Source organism: Aphelocoma coerulescens, chromosome 4A, assembly GCF_041296385.1.
Source record: "Aphelocoma coerulescens isolate FSJ_1873_10779 chromosome 4A, UR_Acoe_1.0, whole genome shotgun sequence".
Classification (NCBI taxonomy): domain Eukaryota; kingdom Metazoa; phylum Chordata; class Aves; order Passeriformes; family Corvidae; genus Aphelocoma; species Aphelocoma coerulescens.
In genome coordinates this window covers 13,366,094-13,386,458 of record NC_091018.1, presented here as the reverse complement: position 1 = coordinate 13,386,458, position 20,365 = coordinate 13,366,094, and the positions used below count along the sequence as shown (strand labels likewise).

The following is a 20,365-nucleotide window of genomic DNA, read 5'->3' as shown; positions in this document are numbered from 1 at the left end:
TGACCTGCTATCCTCTCAGCTGTGTGCATCCTGGGCTTGCTGATGCCTCATAACAGATTTGCTTCCTTTTTTTTGGACTAAACTGAAGAATAAATAATACCATGAATACCATATAGACAACTTTTTAAAGGATCCTTTTTGAATGAACAATGTGGACTTATCACAATAAGTCACCCAAAATGTTACTCCTCCAAAAATGGGATTTGATTAAACATCACTAAGCTCACGGATTTTCAAAGGGGAATCTGTGGTGGAAAGGAACACAGTCAAAGATAAACAGCAGATAGCTTATGTCTCCATCATTTAAGTAAAGAAGGATAAGTTTTTTGCTGAACTTACTGATGCTGATCTTTAAATTCACAGAATATAGAAAACACAGAGTGATTGAAAGACAGACACATTTCCTGCGAGGAGAGGCTGAGAGATTGTTGTTGGGATTGTTCAGTCTGGAGAAAAACAAGGCTCTGCCGCCTTCCAGTAAAGAGGCCTTATAAGAAAGATGAGGACAGGCTTTTTAGCAGGGCCTGTTGCGACAGGACAAGGGCTAATGGCTTTAAACTAAAAGAGGGTAGGTTTAGGTTGGAAGTTTGGAACTGTGAGGGTGCTGAGGCCCTGGCACAGGGTGCCCAGAGCAGCTGTGGGTGCCCCATCCCTGACGTGTTCAAGGCCAGGCTGGACGGGGCTTGGATAACTTGGGGCAGCGGGAGGTGTCCCTGCCCAGGCCCCGAGTCGCCAGGCCCCGAGTCCCGGCCCGGCAGCCCGCGCTCCCGCTCCCCGCTCTCCCGCGCCCCGCTCTCCGCTCTCCACGCCCCGCGCCCCGCTCTCCGCGCTCCCGCTCTCCCCGCGCTCCCGCTCCCCGCTCCCCGCGCTCCCGCTCTCCGCGCTCCCGCTCTCCGCGCTCCGCTCTCCACGCCCCGCGCCCCGCTCTCCGCGCTCCCGCTCTCCCCGCGCTCCCGCTCCCCGCTCCCCGCGCTCCCCGCGCTCCCGCTCCCCGCTCTCCCCGCTCCCCGCGCTCCCGCTCTCCGCGCTCCCGCTCCCCGCGCTCCCCGCTCCCCGCGCTCCCGCTCCCCGCGCTCCCCGCGCTCCCGCTCCCCGCTCTCCCCTCCCCGCTCCCCGCGCTCCCCGCGCTCCCCGCGCTCCCGCTCCCCGCGCTCCCCGCGCTCCCGCTCCCCGCTCCCCACGCTCCCCGCTCTCCCCGCTCCCCGCTCTCCCCGCTCCCCCCGCTCCCCGCGCCCCCCGCTCCCCGCGCTCCCCGCTCTCCCCGCTCCCCGCTCCCCCCGCTCCCCGCGCTCCCGCTCCCCGCGCTCCCCGCTCCCCGCGCTCCCCGCTCTCCCCGCTCCCCCCGCTCCCCGCGCTCCCGCTCCCCGCGCTCCCCGCTCCCCGCGCTCCCGCTCCCCGCTCCCCCCGCTCCCCGCTCCCCGCTCCCCCCGCTCCCCGCTCTCCCCGCGCTCCCCGCTCCCCGCTCTCCCCGCGCTCCCCGCTCCCCGCTCCCCACGCTCCCCGCTCTCCCCGCTCTCCGCGCTCCCGCGGCCCGGCGCGTTCCCCTCCTCACCCACAGGTGGCGCGCGCGCAGCACCCGCCGCGGCCCGGGCGCGCTCGGGAGCGCTTGATGACGTCACGGGCGGGGCGCGCGCGGGGCAGCGAGCCGTCAGCGGGCTGTGAGCGGGGCGAGCAGCGGGGCAGGTCCGGCCACCACGTGTCAGAGCGAAGTCCAAAGGACAGCGTTTGGCGCAATCTGCTTACTTTGCATCAGTGCGGGGACTTTGCTTTCCAGGAGTAAGGAATGAAAAACAGCAAGATGCGTTTGTCCCCCCGTGGACGCAGCCACGGGTACAAGAGTGGCTCTCAGCTCTCCAAGCATTCGTGTTCAGTGTAGTGGTCATGCCAGAATCTTGATGGAACAAGACCCTGCATAGAAGGCATCCAAACTTCTTGTCCCAGAACTACCAAAACTTAGCTCACCTTTATATACCTTAGATGGGAACCTGAAAGCTTTCATATTTTCAAAGCTTGTAAAACCTTTCAGACTGGGCTTGGGACACTGGTAAGAGTTTAAAATCTTTACTGTAACAAAACTTCATCTAAAGTTGTTCTTGCAGACTCCTTTTACCACTGGCACCACCAGCTGAGCCAAGTCCTCGGGCTTCCCAATACCAACTACATCCCTCTGCAAAATTAGTAACCATAATTAACAGTAATATAAATAATTTCATTCCAAGTGCAGCACTCTATAAATGGGAGAGCAAAAGAACCAGCAGCCTCATGGAGTCCAAGTGGGGTGCCTGCTGCAATCTGGTAGATGTTTGAGGAAATGATGTTGAGAACCTGTGAACAATCAAACAGATTCCTCTGGAAGGAGAGAGGTGATGCTTGTGTCTTTAGCGAAGGTTCCTTCTTGTTATTCAAACCATTATTGAGATAGAAAGAGCAAAAGGAGATGGAAGAAGGATATTTATGTATTTAAGATCTGACAACACTGTAGAATATTCTTCCTTTTTGTAATTGAGCAGATTGCAGAAAATGTTAGATATTTTCAAGGATATTATGAGGCAATATTCTGGGAAATTAAATTTTTTCTTAAGGTACCTAAAAGGCCACACAGACCTATGGCTTTTTAGTATATTAGGTCTGAGTATAACATCTCAGCCATGAAAACAAAAGAAAATTAGTATTACTGAAGTTTGAAAATCTCTTCAAATACAGACAGTACATTTGAGTGTCTCACAAATATCACTGAAGCAAAAGTATAGGAAAATATTGGAAAAGTGAGTTATTTTTATAATCCCAGACATTTGGAATAAGATTATGTGGCACTTAAGTACACAACCAGAATAAAGCTTCCAAGTTCTTTTTCAGTTTCAAGCAGAAAGACAAGAAGGTAAAATGACAGTGATGGAACACACCTTAGTGCATCCAATTGCCAAAAAGGAAGAAATAATGGTAGTTTAAAGTGGGCTCTGGAGTATGCAATAGCCTGACAATTAATAAAGACAGAGAATTTTGGCATTATTTGTACTAGATGCCCCAAACAATGAAGACTGCTGAGAACCAAGGAAATGTGGTCATTGATCTGTGAAGGTGTCTGTGCACATTGAGTACAAACTTCGATTTGTGCTCTCACAGAGAGTTCTGCAAAGAGCACATCTCTTCCAGGCAGCTTCACTCAGGTTACAGGGCCAGTCCTTTGCCAGGAGGAATCACAGAGCCATTGTGCACCCAGAGCATCACTCACTGGTGCCCTGGTGTATTCAGCAATGTTCTATATCCAACCAAGACTCCAAGTATCGGTGTCAGTTGATCTCTGGCTGACCTCATTTGAGAAAGGAGACAGAAATGTGCACAAGGGACTTGCTCTAATTTTTATTTTTAGGCAGATCTTCACAACCTTGAACAACTATCAAGAAAAAGAAGGCAGTGTTGTAAACAAACTCTGAACTAGAAATTGTAACACAATTAAAATTCAGACAGTAAGGTCAGGAGACTGCAAAGGGTCTGTGTAGTAAAATGCACAGGGCTTCCTCAGTTCCATTTCTGGTCAGAAAAATGCTGTCAGAGTGTGTCCCCTCTATATATCCACCTGCCTGTAGGTACCATCTGCCTCCTTCTGTGAAAAAGTTTAGTATCACTTGCTTTACAAGTCTGTCTGACTTTCAAGACTGTACATATTCAGGTCAGAAATATTAAAACATGTATGAGAAATTGTATCTTCACTTTCATCCCAGTGAAGATTTGAAGTATAATGAAAACATGTTGGTTTACATGAAGAAAGGTTTAGAGGAAAAGATTCTAGGAAGAGAAATTTTTTGTAGATTTTCTCAAGTTACGTTAAATGTTTTCTTAAGCTGCTTGTTGGGATTCTTTACAGCAATGAGATGCTTGCATGAAATGGTAACAAACTTTAAAAAGCGTGACATGGACTAGATTAGCTTCCAGATAAATTTCTGTGAATTTTAAAGCAACAGTCAGTTGTACACTTAGTGTACCAGTGTGGATGGATCAGCAGCACAATTTAAAACTAATTAATTTATTAAGGAATTTAGGCTTAGAGTAGGGGCATGTAATGTCTACTCATTTGAGAATGGAAATTTAGGCAAATGGTAATTTATTAACATGAACAACATTTTTGTCTTCCTGCATAATGTTTTAGGGTACAGACATAACAGTCAAGGTCTGAACAGGCACTATATGGGCAATAAATTCTGTTTATTAATCCAAATAACCTTTCACAATAATCCTCAGCAGACACGTGAAGAAATCAGCAACAATGGTAGTTCAGTAGTTCAATTGCTCTGAAACCTAGACACAGATTTTACTGAGGGAAAATCACTGAGAGGAGTATAGAATATTGTCATACTGTGGGGCAGAACACTCAGAGGGAGGATATCCCATTGCAAAGTGAAATGGTGAGGTAAGGGTAACATTATTTTACAAGCTGCATGCACATCAATGACAACTTAAAGCTTAGCATACTGGAATGTCTTGAAATAACAGAAAAAGAATTCATCTGACCAGATAACAGGCACAGAACACTGTTAATGACAATGCCAGCAGTAAAACCAAGAGGAATTTTGTAGGCTTATATTGACTCGGGTTGCAGACCAACATTCCTTGTGTGTGTGTCAAAGTTATTTATTTTTTGCCTCCAGAAAAAGGTTAGTATAAGAAAATATAACAAAATCTCAGATGAATCTACCATATGCTATTGTCTACTAGCAATGAAGGCTCATGAAAAATGGGCCCAAATTATTCTGCACATTCTCTGAGAAAATACACTGGAAGTTCCTGAACGTGCATAACAATGTAGTGCAATACAAATCAAAATAGTAACAGTGTCCTGAGCACTCTGTTATTGTGTGGGCAAAGCATCAGTCTTTGTACTTCCTGAGAGCAACACCCAGAAAATTAGTGTGACCAGGGAAAACAGAGGTGTGGTCAGAACCATGTCTAGTATGAAATGATGATGTTGACAATCACACGGTTTGTTATTTTGCCCTTTAATACACTTCTCTGTATGGTAAGTGAAGGCACACTCATCAGCATAATCTAGAGAAGTTCTGCTAAAAACACCAACTACCATTTAGCAGTTCCTGACAGCCAGTGCTGCTTGGGGTTGTAAAAGATCTCAGCAAGGGTCACACCTGGCAGACCCCAGCAGCTTTACCAAATGATGAGCGTCTCAACCAAGGCTGCTATGGAGTTCATTACGTGATGTCACACTGTTAACAATGTTGTCACTGATTCCCACAGAAACCTGGTGGGTCAAAAGATATCCTACAGTCTCTGTCTGTTTTATGGCTCCAGCACTGGCCCAAGTGTTCCAAAACTTAATATTCATAATGTCCTTTATTCACCTTTTTCTGATGCATTGAGATTTGCTCAGCTTTTCTCATTGCAGATATCCTGTCTTACAGGACTTTCACATATTTGCTCCTCTCTCTGCAGTCAGTCTTGACCAAGCCCTCCCACCACTTTCCAGCTGTGCCCAGCTGTGCTCAGGAGGCAATAGTACATCCCTTTTATCACACTATTGGGTCTCGCTATTTTTTACTGTCAAGAGTGGTTTATTTTGTTTGGTTTGGTTTTATTTGGTTTTGGGTTTTTGTTTGTTTGGTTTGGTTTTTTGTTTGTTTGGCTTTTGTTTGGTTGGTTTTTGTTTGGGTTTGTTTTGTTTTTGTTTTTTACCAGTATGCATTATTTCTCTTGGACTTTCCAAGGGTTTGATTTTGTAAAATGCTGAGAACTTTCCATTCCCATTGGCTTCTGTGGAACATAAAGAAGTCTGCACTATAAGGGACAGACCCATTATGTTTACATATTTAAACTCAAGCTTAAATTGTCTTAAACTCATCCTGCACTGTTAGGATGTGCCCTTTGTTAGACATCACAGGTGTACACTTAACAGCAAATATTTTAATGTAACTATTTCAAAAGTTCTCCCCTTTTCCCTTTTTCCTCTCCTCTCCTCTCCTCTCCTCTCCTCTCCTCTCCTCTCCTCTCCTCTCCTCTCCTCTCCTCTCCTCTCCTCTCCTCTCCTCTCCTCTCCTCTCCTCTCCTCTCCTCTCCTCTCCTCTCCTCTCCTCTCCTCTCCTCTCCTCTCCTCTCCTCTCCTCTCCTCTCCTCTCCTCTCCTCTCCTCTCCTCTCCTCTCCTCTCCTCTCCTCTCCTCTCCTCTCCTCTCCTCTCCTCTCCTCCCTTCCCCTATTTTAGTTTCTATTTTATTTTTATGTTTAACGTCTTAGGCTTCTGAGTTTCTACACTTTCCCAAAATATATCTACTATATTTTATCTTTGTAAATGCTTCCTGTAATGCCATTTTTGGTCCACTTTTCTCAAATAATGTCTTTTCACATTTCTCCTCAGCCACAAACACAAGTGCTTTTGCATACTCTAATGCTGTTCAAGTAGTGCTTCCATTCAAGTGGAGGAAGAGCTATAACTCGACTCTACTTTTATAAAGCATTTAAAAGTTTAAGAAGCAACAATCACATCAGGCTGATATTTCCTATGTCCTCAGCCTAAGGGTAAAATTAAATGTGAGGACATTTTGGAAAAGATTCATATTGCTGCTTTTTAAATTTTGAAGCTTGAAAACTAAATAATGTTTTCATCATTAAAGAATATTTTTGATGTTTTCTTTGACAATAACTGACTCAAAAATAGCTTCACTGTTGGATTTCCTCTCCCTTTGAATCTATGTATCAATTAAGGAAGTTGTAATTCTTAATAAATAAGCACATAGGCACAAGAGGAACCATTGCTACTCATTGTTTAGGGAAATAATTTGGCATTTAATGAGTTCTTTATGGCAGCTGAAGAGGATGGTAATTAACAATTCATGTTGGCAGGGCTCTGGGCACTTCCTTCTAGCAAGCACTGTAGTTGTGGGTTTATTTATAATACAATCTTTCAGATTTGCTAAATCATGTGTTCATGTTACCCCAGCTGTTGTTAGATGAACAAATTAAATCCACATGTAAAATGAAACAACTGGAAAACAACTATAATGTTATGGTTGTGGGTTTGATCCCTGCATGGCCACTCACTTAGGAGTTGGACTTGATGATCCTTGTGGCTCCCTTCCAACTCAGAAGATTTTGTGATTCTGTTATCTCTGAAAAGCTGATTTGGTACTATCTATCTTGCAGAATGCTCTCATGAGCAATAGTTGAAAGATAAAGGGAACTCTGAAAGAGGAATTATATCAAAAAGTGAAATGAGTTAGGGATTCTCCCTTTCCTCACCATGAATTCAATCAGGAATTACTGACACTGGAGAAATAATTATATGCTTAGTGGAAAGTAGTGGTAGCTGGTACAGCTATAAAAGGTAATTTTTATTTTCTGCACTGCTCTATATGAAAGTACTTTATTTACAGTGGGGAATTGCTAGTAGCTGGTACAGGGATGGCTTTTAGTTTTAGTGTGAGATTAATGAACTCATACTGAGTTCTGTGTTTTTTATTGTTCCTATTCTCCCTGGTTTGGAAGAATAATCATTGAAACAAAGTCTGGACCTGGAAATATAGACTTCCAGTGATTTATAGTCTAGGAAAGAGAGAGGAAGTAAAAAGCAGAAAACAGACAAAGAAAGGCTGAAATGTTGTAACTGTTAAATCCAAAATATACTAATATATTTTCTTAACCTTCTTAATTTGATTAAACTTATTCTAAAATAATTTTGATTTGCTGTGTAAATTTGTTTTTAGCAGCACAACAATTCCAAAGAATGGTGCTCAACATTCTTCAGACTGGTTGTTATATCAAGGCTCAGGAGATACTCTTACGAATAACAACAGTGTACAATCTTAATTACTGACATTTTCAGATAAATGTGCTCCAAAATTTTCTGTCTCCTGTTTTTATACATCTAATGAATCTGAGTAAATCCAACTAAACATTCCACTGACTAAATTTCTAGATAAAAAGAGTGCAAATCAAATCAGTGGCACACCACAAGAAGACCAGATATGAAAAAAAGAGACTGTGTATTTTTTCCTTATTGCTAATCTATCAGTTTATAGTGAAGAAGGCAGTCAGTGAGTGGGCACAGCAGAAGGGAGCAGCATTCCTTGTCTGAGAGGGCTGAGCTCAGTACCCATGGATGAACCCACAGATGAAGGCAGACAACACAGACTCAAACACAGACTCTTCCTCTCCTGCCAAAGGGGACTGGAAGTGATCTGAAGTGCAAAAAGAGACAGAAACCACTGACTTCAGTGGAATGTGAGGCATGCTTTCTCCTTTGTTTTCCAGCATGTTTGACTATTAAAAGAAAACACTGTCTCTAGCTTTGACTCTCTCCAGCTATAACATCGGTCAAAGCTAAAAGGTGCTGAGTACTTTCTGAGAAGGTGCAGAGTCCCATGAATTCCCAGTAAGGCAGGAAATGCTAAAGGAACAGCCTTCCAACACTGAAACACATTTGCAGCTTTCAAACCGTAGTGTTTCTGTGTAATAAAACTGCCCTGCTGGTACTGAATCTAATCAGTACCACGTGCCCCATCTCCCATGTAAGCATGTTCTGGAGAATACTTTCTACAATAGCTCATCTGTGGATTCAACCACAAATGAAATGTCTTGCTTACGTTGCACTCCCTTTCCTGCCTGCCTGCACAAAGTAAAATCAACTGTTTCTTCAGTTATCAGGCAGTTTGTCTTTCTCTCTTCTTCAGTCCCAACATGTTCAGCATCCCTCCAGGGTTATTGTATTTCTAAACTTGCTGTATGCACATAGATGCATACACATGCAAATATAAAGATATTATGACAGTTTCCTGTAGCAACGCAAATGGGAAACAAATATGGAATTCTTCTGACTAAAAAGTCTTTATTAAGCATTCTGTCACTGAAAAGCTTTTAGTTTTAATTAAACATATCTGAAACCAACAGAGTCATATGTATTGCTAAGTATTTTAGGTAACAAAAATAACATTTCCAGTCAGACCTTAAATCTTGTAAAAAAAAATGGAAATCAAAATTACTAAAATTTTTTAAAGGCTAGCTGTTTTCTTACTTATACACTCCCACTGTCCACTAAGCCCCTTGGCCATTCACCAACATCTCTGAGGAAGCTTTCTATCCACAGTTAGAACCTATTACCATTCCCTAGGAAAAATGTTTTGGAAAAAAAGATTTTTATCCTTCATCCATGTTAAAAGCTTGCAGGTTCTCTTTTTATTTATTATCTCACTTTTTATTTATTGGATTCCTGGGAAAAATGAGCTTTTCTGATCCTTCCACACTGGCCTCTCCATATACTTTCCTGCACTAAAATTCTCTGTGTTCCTTACACTGTATACAGCAAGGTTCCCTAATTCTTGGTTTCCTGAGAGTTGAAAGACTGAATCATTCCTTGTGAATTTGTGATAGTATTATCACTGGACCGCCAGCCCAGCTCTCAATGCCTTGTATTGCTAAAATTAGTCAGCTTTTGAAGTGTTTCATTTTCTTAACTGAAATTTGAACAGGCTTCTGGTGTGCTTGTCCAGTATACTTTGAGAAAAGTCACATACTACTTTGGGTTTCGTTCTTAGAGGGCTCACTAGTCTTCTGAGGTTACTCTACTGTTGTTTACACAGTGTCACTCCTGAGTGGTAGAGGAGGATCTTCAGATTTGACACAGGAAATCATGGACTATTCTGTGATTGACCAAAAGTGCATTTTTTAAGTCAATCATATAGCATAAGTGAATGAAAGAAAACCAAATGGAATACATTTGTAATTTCCTCAGTATTTTGCTTTCTTAAAAGCTCTCTGAGAAACTAAACATATTTCATTAGCAATAATCAGTTCATCATAACCCACTTGTGAGTTACTGTCCCATTTTAAAGTTGAGGAAATAACACTAAAGGATCAAATGACTTCTTTTGAGTCATAACAGAAATGGCAATGTTGGTACTCCAGCAACATGCAGAGGCTGCATCTGAGATTTACCCTTTAAGGGCTGCACAAATGAACAGTTTCTAGTCCCACAGAACTGAAATCCTAAATGAAGACAAATAAGAGGTTATGGCAGGAATAGAAGGACAAGAGGAGTAAGTGACTTTCCTGTAGTCACACAGACAGAAATCCAGTTCTCTGATGCCACACTGAGATAAACAATATAAATGTCAAACCTGCTTCTTAGATAAAGTCCAGACATGTCATTCCATGCCAGAGGAGCTAAACTACCCTTTTCTCTCCCCCATCAACCTTTTCTCATTCTTCTTCCATTTTTATATGCTCTTAATCTCAAATGGTATTCCAAAGGTTTTCTGGTATCTAGATGTCTTCTTGGATGGGAAACAAAGCTTTAGCTTTTTCAGAGGAGAGAGCTACATTCTCCTGTAAAACAGATACATAATCAGCCATAACATGACCCTCCCTTTAGCTCTCAAAGCTGCAAATACTTTATAACACATGTTCCATCAATGCTTTGGCAGAACTTTTTCAGTAATGATTGCAGAGAAGCAATAAATTGGGAAACACCTATTATAAAACTTATGTACAAGTCCAGAAGATATATTAAATGCTTGCATTTTCCCCATTTCTTCTATTTCAGTTAGCAGCATACACAATCTGCATAGGTTCCTCTCTAATAAAACCAACAAGTCAACCACACTTTATAAAAAGCAAAAGTTAATGATAAATTGAAGTCCAATAGGAAATTATCAGGATTATTAATAAGTTTTGGGATTCTTTTACAGTTTAATTACCATCAGGATTTAGGTGAAAGATTAAATAACCTATATAAAAAGTTTTGGAGCTATTATTTGGTATACTTGATTATCAAGAGTCAACATCCTGGTGAAAATCATATTGCAGAAAGCACAAATTATTGTGGAGTAACCTCTGGTTCAATGAGACCTGGAGTGGCTGAATAACACTCCCAGGGGAGGAGGAACTCTCTGCTATATCCCTTCTTCCCATCTCCCAATTGGACAAGAAGTTCAGAGAAGCAGACAGTGGGCCAATCCTTGGTTCTACTCACAACTAGAGCACTAGTGAGATTGTGTGAGCCCAAGTGAAATGTTAAATAAATGTATTTTTTTCAAAATTGCAATATTTGAAAGAGAACAAAAGACTGTTGTCTCTTCCATAGGTGACCTGGACTGCTCCTAAGAATGGCTCAGAAAGAAGTCTTCTGTTAGCTGTAAAGGTTATACCATGGTAGGTTTTACCTAAAGTTTATATTGACTATTTAATACCTTTTTATTTGAATGCCTCTTTATAAAGATTAAAAATAAAAGGGTTTTTTTATTGTGATACTGAAAACTAAGTATCCCTCCTCTTTTACCTAGAAAAGAATGTTATTTTTTTCCATAAGAAAAGTGTTTTTATACAAAGGCTACATCTTGTTAAATTGAGTCTAAAGCAATTAACCTATTTCTTACTGTCAGACTCAATTGTAATTTGACCTAAATGAAGACTAAAACCTGTGCTATACCAAATTACATTTTTGTATTGAGCCTGAAAAAACATCACAGCTGGAACAAGCTGTGCACGTATGAATGAAACAAACTCAAATGAGGGGCTGCTTTAGGATCAGTGTTTTGGAGGCTAAGTATTTTTTTTAGGCAAGGGTAAATCATATAATCAGAAATTCTGTGTGTAATTTGTATTGTGTTTTGTTTTTAAAAAAAAAGTATTTTGAGAAGTCTTTTAATGACAGTTTGTTCAGCGTTTAAGCTAAATAATCAGGGCTCACACACACACACACACACACACACACACATATATGTATATGACACAATGTTACACCTGTAAACAATGCAAAGATCTCCTCTCTACCATATCTATGATTGTTTGAGTTTGTTTGGAGACTGCCTAGATGTGTTCCCTTTCCATTTTTGAGTCCTGCCTTGAATTACAGACAACCACAAGTGGGAGGCAGTCTGAATATGTACCAAAAAGTTAAAAATACTTTGTAGCAGCTTGTTAGAGCAGAGGAAATCACTTGACTGGACCAAGGTCTGTGGGATTTGTCGTTCCCATAGATCTTACTTTGACTCCACTGGAGATTGCATGGGATGATTGAATACTTTGGTTTCTATCTCTTTTGCCTGAAAAATGACCAGCAACCAGGATTATCACATTTTGACAGATGGAAAACAACTGTTCTGTATTCTATAAGAACTAAGGTTTTCTTTTTGTCTTGGTGGAAGTTCAGTGATGCAGTTCCACCTCTGCCCCTTCGTGTTGTAACAGGAGCACGATAGAGGAGCAACATTCTGAAATTTGACTTAGCTCTTGTATTGCTGACCTACAGCCCAACTGCACAAAGACCTGCACAAAGGGAACCCATGATCCCATAAATCCTGCAAGTTGCAAAAGGCCATGGCTAAGTCAACTGATTCATTTCTCTGTTATTGGAGAGCCAACTTTGCTACAGTAACATATCGTGCTTTAAAGGTCACAGTGAACAGGGCTCTGATAAATCAGGCTTGACAGCCACATAGTGGGTCCATGATAACAAAACAAGCTTTAAAATAAGTAAACAAAAAAGTAGGTAGATAAGCCAGAATTCTGTTTTAGCCTGATTAGAACAGAAAAATCGTAAGTAGGAAAGCAGCACATTTTAGGCTGTCTGGGGCATTTTTCAGGCACCCATCACAGTATTAATTCCAGGAGGGTGGTAATCCCACACAGTTCTTTATCCCATATACTTACTACTAGACATATGTAGACAATCTGCTCATTTCTTCAGAGAAAAATATTTAAATTCCTTAAAAGAAATGATGTTTCAAACTTCCTGCCCATAATGGTAACTTCAGTTGTCACCTGTAAGACTGAAAATAGAAGCATGAGATCAAATGCATTCAAATGAAATTTTAAGTACCAGATCTTCTGTAATAACAAAGCAATATTAGATAGATGACCAAGTCTGAGATAGCTTGGCAAGAATACGCTTCTGGATTTCACAGAGAGACAGTAAACAAACATTTTACTCTCAAGACACACTAAGTTGAGCTCAGTGTTTTTGATTATAGCTTTCTGTGTGTTTCAAGCGTGCACAGACTCACCATTTATATAATCCAGCTATCTGCATACTCAATGTGCTTGTTTGTCTCAGCAGTCAGAAAGGCACTGCATTCACAAGGCCTTGCTCAGACTTTCAAGTTTCTTAGCTAAGTTCAAATGTAAGAATTTAATTTAATAAAATACAAGGTGTATATTGCACTTGTGGAGCATTAACAACATTAATTAAAATTAATATAGCAGGAAGATACAGGTATTTAGCGTTAACCAGGATCTCTGCATCTCAAGAAAAATGTCTGTTTATCAAAATCCTAGCTATCCATATGATTGAAATACTAAAATATTTTGGTTCTGGCTGAATGCATATTTTGTCCTATATCTCAAGATTTAGTCTGAAATTAACTGACTGTATCTCAAATTATCACAGAATATAGACCTAAGGAAACAATGTCAGACTCTCCTTTCCCCCAGACCTTCTTGAGCTACTCCAACAATCCCAACAGTGCTAAATCCAACTAATTAAATTGGGATTATGTTTGTTTTCCATTATCACAGCAATCACAGTGTGATAGATTAGTTTGCTAGAGAGAACATGAGACACTGGATATGTCTGTTATGTAAAATAAGGTACACTGCAGAGATTCATGAGATACTGCTACCTCAAAGTACTATTTTTATATGGCATGATACACTGTCAATAGAGATACCACCTCAGGTACAACCCCCCAAAGTAACTGCATTTACTATTTGCTCTGAATATTAATAATTAGATTTTTAAATTAAAAATAAGACCAAGATGTCAAAATACTCTGTATGCAATGGTGACTAAAAATCAGATCTTATTACATGAATGGCCCAAAAAAAGCCGGGTAGCTGCTGCAGGGTTTTCTTCATAAAGAAGAGCTTAGAAAAAAGGTATCTGACCAAGTGGACAGGCCAGAAAAATGTCAACTGGTCCACTGTGGAGAAGCTTGTCACAAACTGTAAATAGTTCTGCTTTGATGTCACAAATAAAGCCCTTCATACAGACTGGAATGCTTGGTTAATTGTATGTGACTTTTTCATTGATGTGATATGAAAACTCCCAAGGCAACTTCTGAATTTTATCTAAGACTTCCTTTTCCTCATTTAAAGCTGAATGATTTCCTTCTATGGTTTTATCAATGGGCCAGAAAGGCTGATAAGATTGCTTCCTTCCCCTGTTAGATGTGTTTGGACTTCTGCCATCCTGTCTTGAAAAGTAATACATTTGATTTCCTGTCCTGGGTAGAGCAACTGCCTTCATTCATAAAATGGAAGATTAATGTAAGCAATGGAAAATCAAGTTAAGAGACAGGTTTGCATCTGAGCTACTTGAATTCCCAGCCATAGCCCCCCAATAACTTACTGCTCTAAGGACACTACAAGAGCAGCATGAAGCAAATGTCTCATCAGAAGACTGACTGCTGTGAACTACTGTGACCTCTCTCCAGGCGGGAGGTGCTAAGGGTCTGAAACTTTCCTCCTGCCTCTCCCTTATGATTCCACTCTTCCCTTCTCTTCCCCATTACACACTTTTGGTACAGAGCTCTGTTCTTATCAGTCCTTTGCACACCAGAATGAAGTAGGTGCGAGTGAGATGAAAGCATGACCTCATTTAATCCTCCACTGTACGTCTCCTCTGAAGGAGAATTTCTAGGGCTGCAGCCAAAAGTGATTCTACAGTTTTGAAGCATTATAGAAAAACTCTTTCCCTTCCTACTTCATCCCCTCAGCAGGAAGAATAATTTTGGACTTAACAGAATCTTCAGTATTTATTATAAATGTTCTTGCATCCCCTATTGGACCTCAGCCCAACACATGAGGAAGTGCAACAGCTATGGGAGCTTGACACAGCTCCTGTATATAAATGCTATGAGGCGTGAATCATTAAAGTTATCTGGTTCCTGAACACAAGCACAAAGGCAACAGCTGTTTTCACAAGATAAACAATATCACATCCTACTCCTCTTAAAAGAAAGAATCAGTCCTGAAATGTTGCATTAAATAAAAAATACCCCCATTGGTTAATAGAAAGTTTCCATAGCTTTTTTTTTTTTTGTGTGTCATTTTGAGACATATTTTGTCAGATAGTTTTCTAATAGAATTAGCCTCAGTCTGGTGTAGTGTTCTCATTTCTTTGCCAGAACACCTTTTGCAGCACTCAATGCAATCTGAATTTCATATTCTCACTTCAGAAAGGGAAGTATTTCATTGAGGAGTGATCTCTCCTCACATGGGCAAGACACAGTTCATGACTGCCTCATAGCTCATCAGCCTGGAATGCAAAGGTGATACCACAGGGCTTTTTCACTGCCTTTCTCCTTTGGATCTCAGCTTTTGTTGCAGCAGCATCAGCGAAGCCATCAGTGGTGCTGGCTGCCCACCCTGAGACACCTGCTCAACTTGGCAGCTACTTCACGCAGCTTTACTGTGTGCCTTCCTCAGGGTGAAAGGACCCCAAGGTCCCTGCTCAGCCCCTCCTACATGGCTGTTAGTACATCCCCACTTCACCTCTAAGTTCTCTTAAATTTTTCTAGTTACAGTTCCACTCCTCTGCTCCTATTTTCCTCTCCCCAGATACTTCCCTTTCCTTCATGCCCACCTTCACCCATCCTCTGAGTTCTTTCTTGGCTACACTTGGATCAAAGCACAGTGTGTAGAGCACTGAGCTGCTCTCCTTACCAGGCTGCACTGGAACTACCAGCATGTCCTTTGTGGTTACTCAGCAGCCCTGCTCCAACAAACACTGAGATACTGCAGAACTCTGTGCAGTTCTGATATTGTCTCAGAAAACCTGGGACATGTTTCCTGCCTATAAAACTAATTTGGGAAGGGTGGAATAGGCTGCCTATGCTTATGCAATATTACACAAAAAATTATTTTCATGCCTCTAATGCATCCATTAGAGGTAGCATCTGCATAATAATACAAATACAATATAAAACTATCAACCAGCTTACATTTAAAAGAAAAAAACACACACATACATAAGTACTTACAAATATATATATAAATATGTACTTATGAACATCTACATAACCACTTATATAGAGGTGAATTAATGATTTGGGTTTTTTTAATTTCTTAAATTCTATAAAAGCCTTAGCAAACAAATTCTATGCTCCCAAGCTTAAAAAAAAAAAAAGTGCCATCCATTCAACTGCAGTTGAAAGAACATAGAACAAATTAGATTCCTAAATTATGATATGGTTAAGTTGAATATAGCTTGGAAAAAACTGCACTTCTGGTGAAAATCAACTTCTTGAGGAAATTTAGGAGGTGAAGTCATAATGTGGGCAATTTATGCCAGAAGAAAACAGTCATCCCATGCTGAAATGCTGACTGATTTGGTAGTAATCTGAATATATTGAAAGTATTATTCTTCAAAATATGTTAGTTTTCAGATTCATTAGAAGTTAAGTTTTAACTCTAAACTATAGTCCTAGTGATCTCACTTCTAAAAACAATTTGATAAACCTAAACCACAGCAGATGGAGTCATTATTCTGTGTGTCTCTGTATGTCTACTGGTCACTGCATTCTTCAGGCAGAAGAAATCCTGCTTGCGATTAGAGTGAAAGCAGAGTGACTGCCAAACATCTGTGAGAAATTGAACATTTTTCATTTATAATCTGAAACCTGAGTGGACAACTAGTTGTTGGCCTCTTCTGTCTAGACTGGTGTTGTTCCCCACCCCCAGCTCCATGTATAAGGGTCAGCCAGGAACCCTCAGGATGGAAAGAAAATGATCCAAAATGACTAACACTTTTTATTCAAGTAATCAGAGTTCACTTCTCCACTCATTCCTTCCACCTCCATCAAAGAATAAGTAAGAGGAGAGCATGATTTTAGAGTTGACACCTATGAAAATAAAATGCCTGGCACAGGTTCTAAGAAAAGGCATGCCCTGGTTTTAATTTGTGTTACGTAGAGGGCCTCTAAAAGTGAAAAAACATGTGGTGTGCTCGAGGCCCCTTGCAGCTATGAGACTGCAATGGGAGTAAATTCATTTATGCCCTCACTTTATTTACAGTCCTTTCCACATGAAGGTGATTTTTTAATCACTCAGAGTTTCATCCTTAACTCCTTCTTTGAGCTTTTACCTCTACTAAAAATCTCTCTTACAAAGGACACTGTGGCATGTTAGTTAAGCTTCTTAAATAATGCTTGGGTAAAAAAAATTAATTATTATAGTCCTTCCTTTGACAGACTGGAAAAATGACTTATGGCAATGTATTTTTGGAAAAAAAGTGGTGAGGAAGATGTTTAAACTTACATGCCAACATTTCAAATTAAGAGCAACTATAGAGGCTGAATTTTGAAAGGCTAATCATTCAGAAACTCAACTAAGTTTAATAACTAATTAATAACACAAGCCTAGCTATGAAACTGTACATGTATAAGGCTGCTACATCCACTGTATCAGTGTGTCCATAATGAATGAAATAAACAGTGTTACGTGGGAAAGGTGGAAAGATTTGGATTCAGTTAATATCAGCATGAAGCCAGCACAGGCTGGCTCATAGGTCAAGATCTCACCAGAGACGATTCCCGATGGAGCTGGAGTCATGCCACAATAAATCACAGTAACAGTGGCAGGAAGTTGGAGAAAGACAGTGCTGATGAGATCTCATTTATTTAATCCATTTTGAAAATTTATCTTTTTTTGCCAATAAGAGCTGTAATTCTACACTTCAGTTTCCTTTTCATCTATGAGATGGGAGAGTATCAGCTTGCAAGATGACCCTATTGTTATTTAAATGAAGCTTTTAGCATTTAATCATTATAATACAGTTTTGTACCCAGCAGATTAGATACAAGAATTTGTATAGTAACATCTGTGATTAATATGACAAATTGCCTCTTTTTTAGTTCCCATGGTATTATCTCTATAGAGAACTGGAATTTTTTTCTTTCAAAAATATTAAGTAAATCTGTGAATTCTATTGTACTTTTTTCCACTTTACAGGGCAAATGTTCTGATTCATGGGAAATGTTTTTTGCTAATAATGACACAGTATCTAATAGTTTGTGCTAAATCTTTAATCAAATTCCTCCTGTTTTGCTTTGGCTCTTGGGTATAAAACCAGAAATGGTCACAGAACTGTGAGCTCGGAGAAAGATCAAAGAGACAGTTAAAAAAATAAAGTTCACATAACTGCAATGAATATTGCTGATAAGCACATCCCAGTGGCTGCAGAAATCACACAGTACAGTTGTGACCACTCTCAAAGTTTGAGCTGAAACTTGGTATTTGACTGAACAGAGACACAAAGCTTGTAAATACATCACAGCTTATTTCTAGTAAAATCAGTTTTTATTACCATAAAGTCTAGACTGAATTGAGATTGGAATTCAAATCTTCGTAGGTACTGTGCAGCTAAAAAAGGATAGAAGGAAATATTGAAGAAAGGTGGTAATTTTTTCCATTTTATAGGTTGGAAACTAAAACACAAAATGGTTTCAAGCTTAACTCAAACCCCAAAGATTTCTATGGGCTGTGGTCAGACTCTTGGATTATACCCATGGTGTAGCACCTGCCCAGCTGCAGGCAGGATAGAGCAAGGGCTTTGGCAAGCTGGGGCAATAATGAGGTGGCTCTGCAGAATATGTGATAAGGCAGCAGAGACATCGCTGACCAGCACCATGGAGGTCTGCAAGGACTCACAGGAGGAGTGGGTGTTTCTGGAGACATCCCTTACTTTACTGACAGTGTGTCTTCATGACTGCCCAGGGGCATTCAAAATTTAAGACTGAGATCATGAGAGAATTTGGCTTTAAGGACACTATAACAGGCATTTTTTTGTCCACATATGATATAACTCAATGTTATATGAGCATTTGAATTTAGACCCAAGTTTCCCATAATTCAGAAATAACCCATTCCTCTAGTTTGAGTCCTTCAGAAATCAAACAGTTCAGTTCATCCAAACACATGCAAGTTTGGATGCTCCTCTAAGTCTCCAGAGTCTGCAAAACTAGGGCAAGAAATCTCATAAAAATGTGTGTGATTTCAAGGAGAGTTCCCTGCCAGGTGTGGCTGCAGAATCAGACCTGATGAAGTGCTCCTTTTGCTCCAACTTCATTTTCCAGAAACCCCCTGGTAGCTTTGATTCCATGCACATGATCCCGGGTACGTGTGTATGAGCTATACAGACATTCCCTCATCACCCCAAAGTGGGGTGTATTCATGGAAGACTGAAAGAAATTCTCATTCCAATGATTTAAAAAGATTGGAGTTAATGACCTGAATCCATGACACTGCCAAATGAAACTATATCAAACTAAAGAATTTGAGTGTTTCTGTACATTCCATTCTTGACTGAAAGTTTGTCAGTCAGCTCACACTTTCTGCAAACACTATGGATTCACGATCATTAGATTTAATTTTGTATTTTATTGCTTAATTTTACCCACTATTTTGCAAAAAATAGGAATGACTATATATATAGTAATTTATATTCTCATTTAGTCCACACTGCATTTCTCAATGTATTCTTTAAATTTTAAAATTGAAATTATTCTGTATTAATATTGCATTTCCCATTGTGTTCCATGTATAAATCCCAACATCATTGCTATAGGATTTCTGATTAGTGTGGAACAAAGCACTTTCAAAAGATGTGTTCAGTGCTGAGTTTTCAGCAGGGCACACTAGTCCAGCACTTTTAAGCTACAGAATGAATAGACACTTACAATCTCAGATGAATACAGAGCCTTTTCCTGAGATTTTAATCACCAATATGTAGCCATGGGTTCTCTGAAAGATCAAAGTTCAACCTGTTTACCATGTACCTTACAAAAGAGTCTTTAATGCTGCAGGTACTGCAGACTATGAGGACTGTTAAAAACTTCACAATAGGTCAAAAATACAAAGTGCAACATTTTTACTATGTCAGTGTTCAGTATGATTGTTTCGTTATTTGACTTGATGTTCTTGAATTTAAACGACAAATGTTGTAATCCTGCAGCCTTTGAAAGCTACAGTTGCTCTGCTTTGCTCTTTAAAAATGTCTATCATCATCTTCCTTTAGTATCTTTTGAAATTTTCAACTCTGCAAATAATCTGCCTTTACAAAGTAATGTACAGGTATGACCAAATATTTAGGACTCAGATCAGAATGCAAGAATTATGATAATATTTTAAATTATTATTTTGATTTTCTTTCTATTTTTGACAATATTTCTCATACTTACAAGACATGGCGATCCCCCAAAAACATCTCTAGAGGACAATGTTCTATATCCATATAATAATGCAATGACATACAGAGTGTGTTTGCAATTGCAGCATGAAACATGCACCAACATTTCTTAAAGCTTACCAGCTTCTTTTCATCATTTTTAGTGCCTCATTTAGGAAAGTATTAAAGAACTGAATAATGCAAAA

At 40.1% G+C, this 20,365-nt stretch overlaps 1 long non-coding RNA gene across 1 annotated transcript; it reads right to left on the bottom strand.

The window, feature by feature from the left end:
• Window positions 1-116: 116 nt before the first annotated feature.
• Window positions 117-763, bottom strand: LOC138110467 (uncharacterized). The gene is made up of 2 exons (XR_011150943.1): window positions 340-763; window positions 117-245 (listed from the first exon to the last, which is right to left on the bottom strand). It is a non-coding gene; the product is annotated as an uncharacterized lncRNA (long non-coding RNA).
• Between the last annotated feature and the right edge of the window lie 19,602 nt (window positions 764-20,365).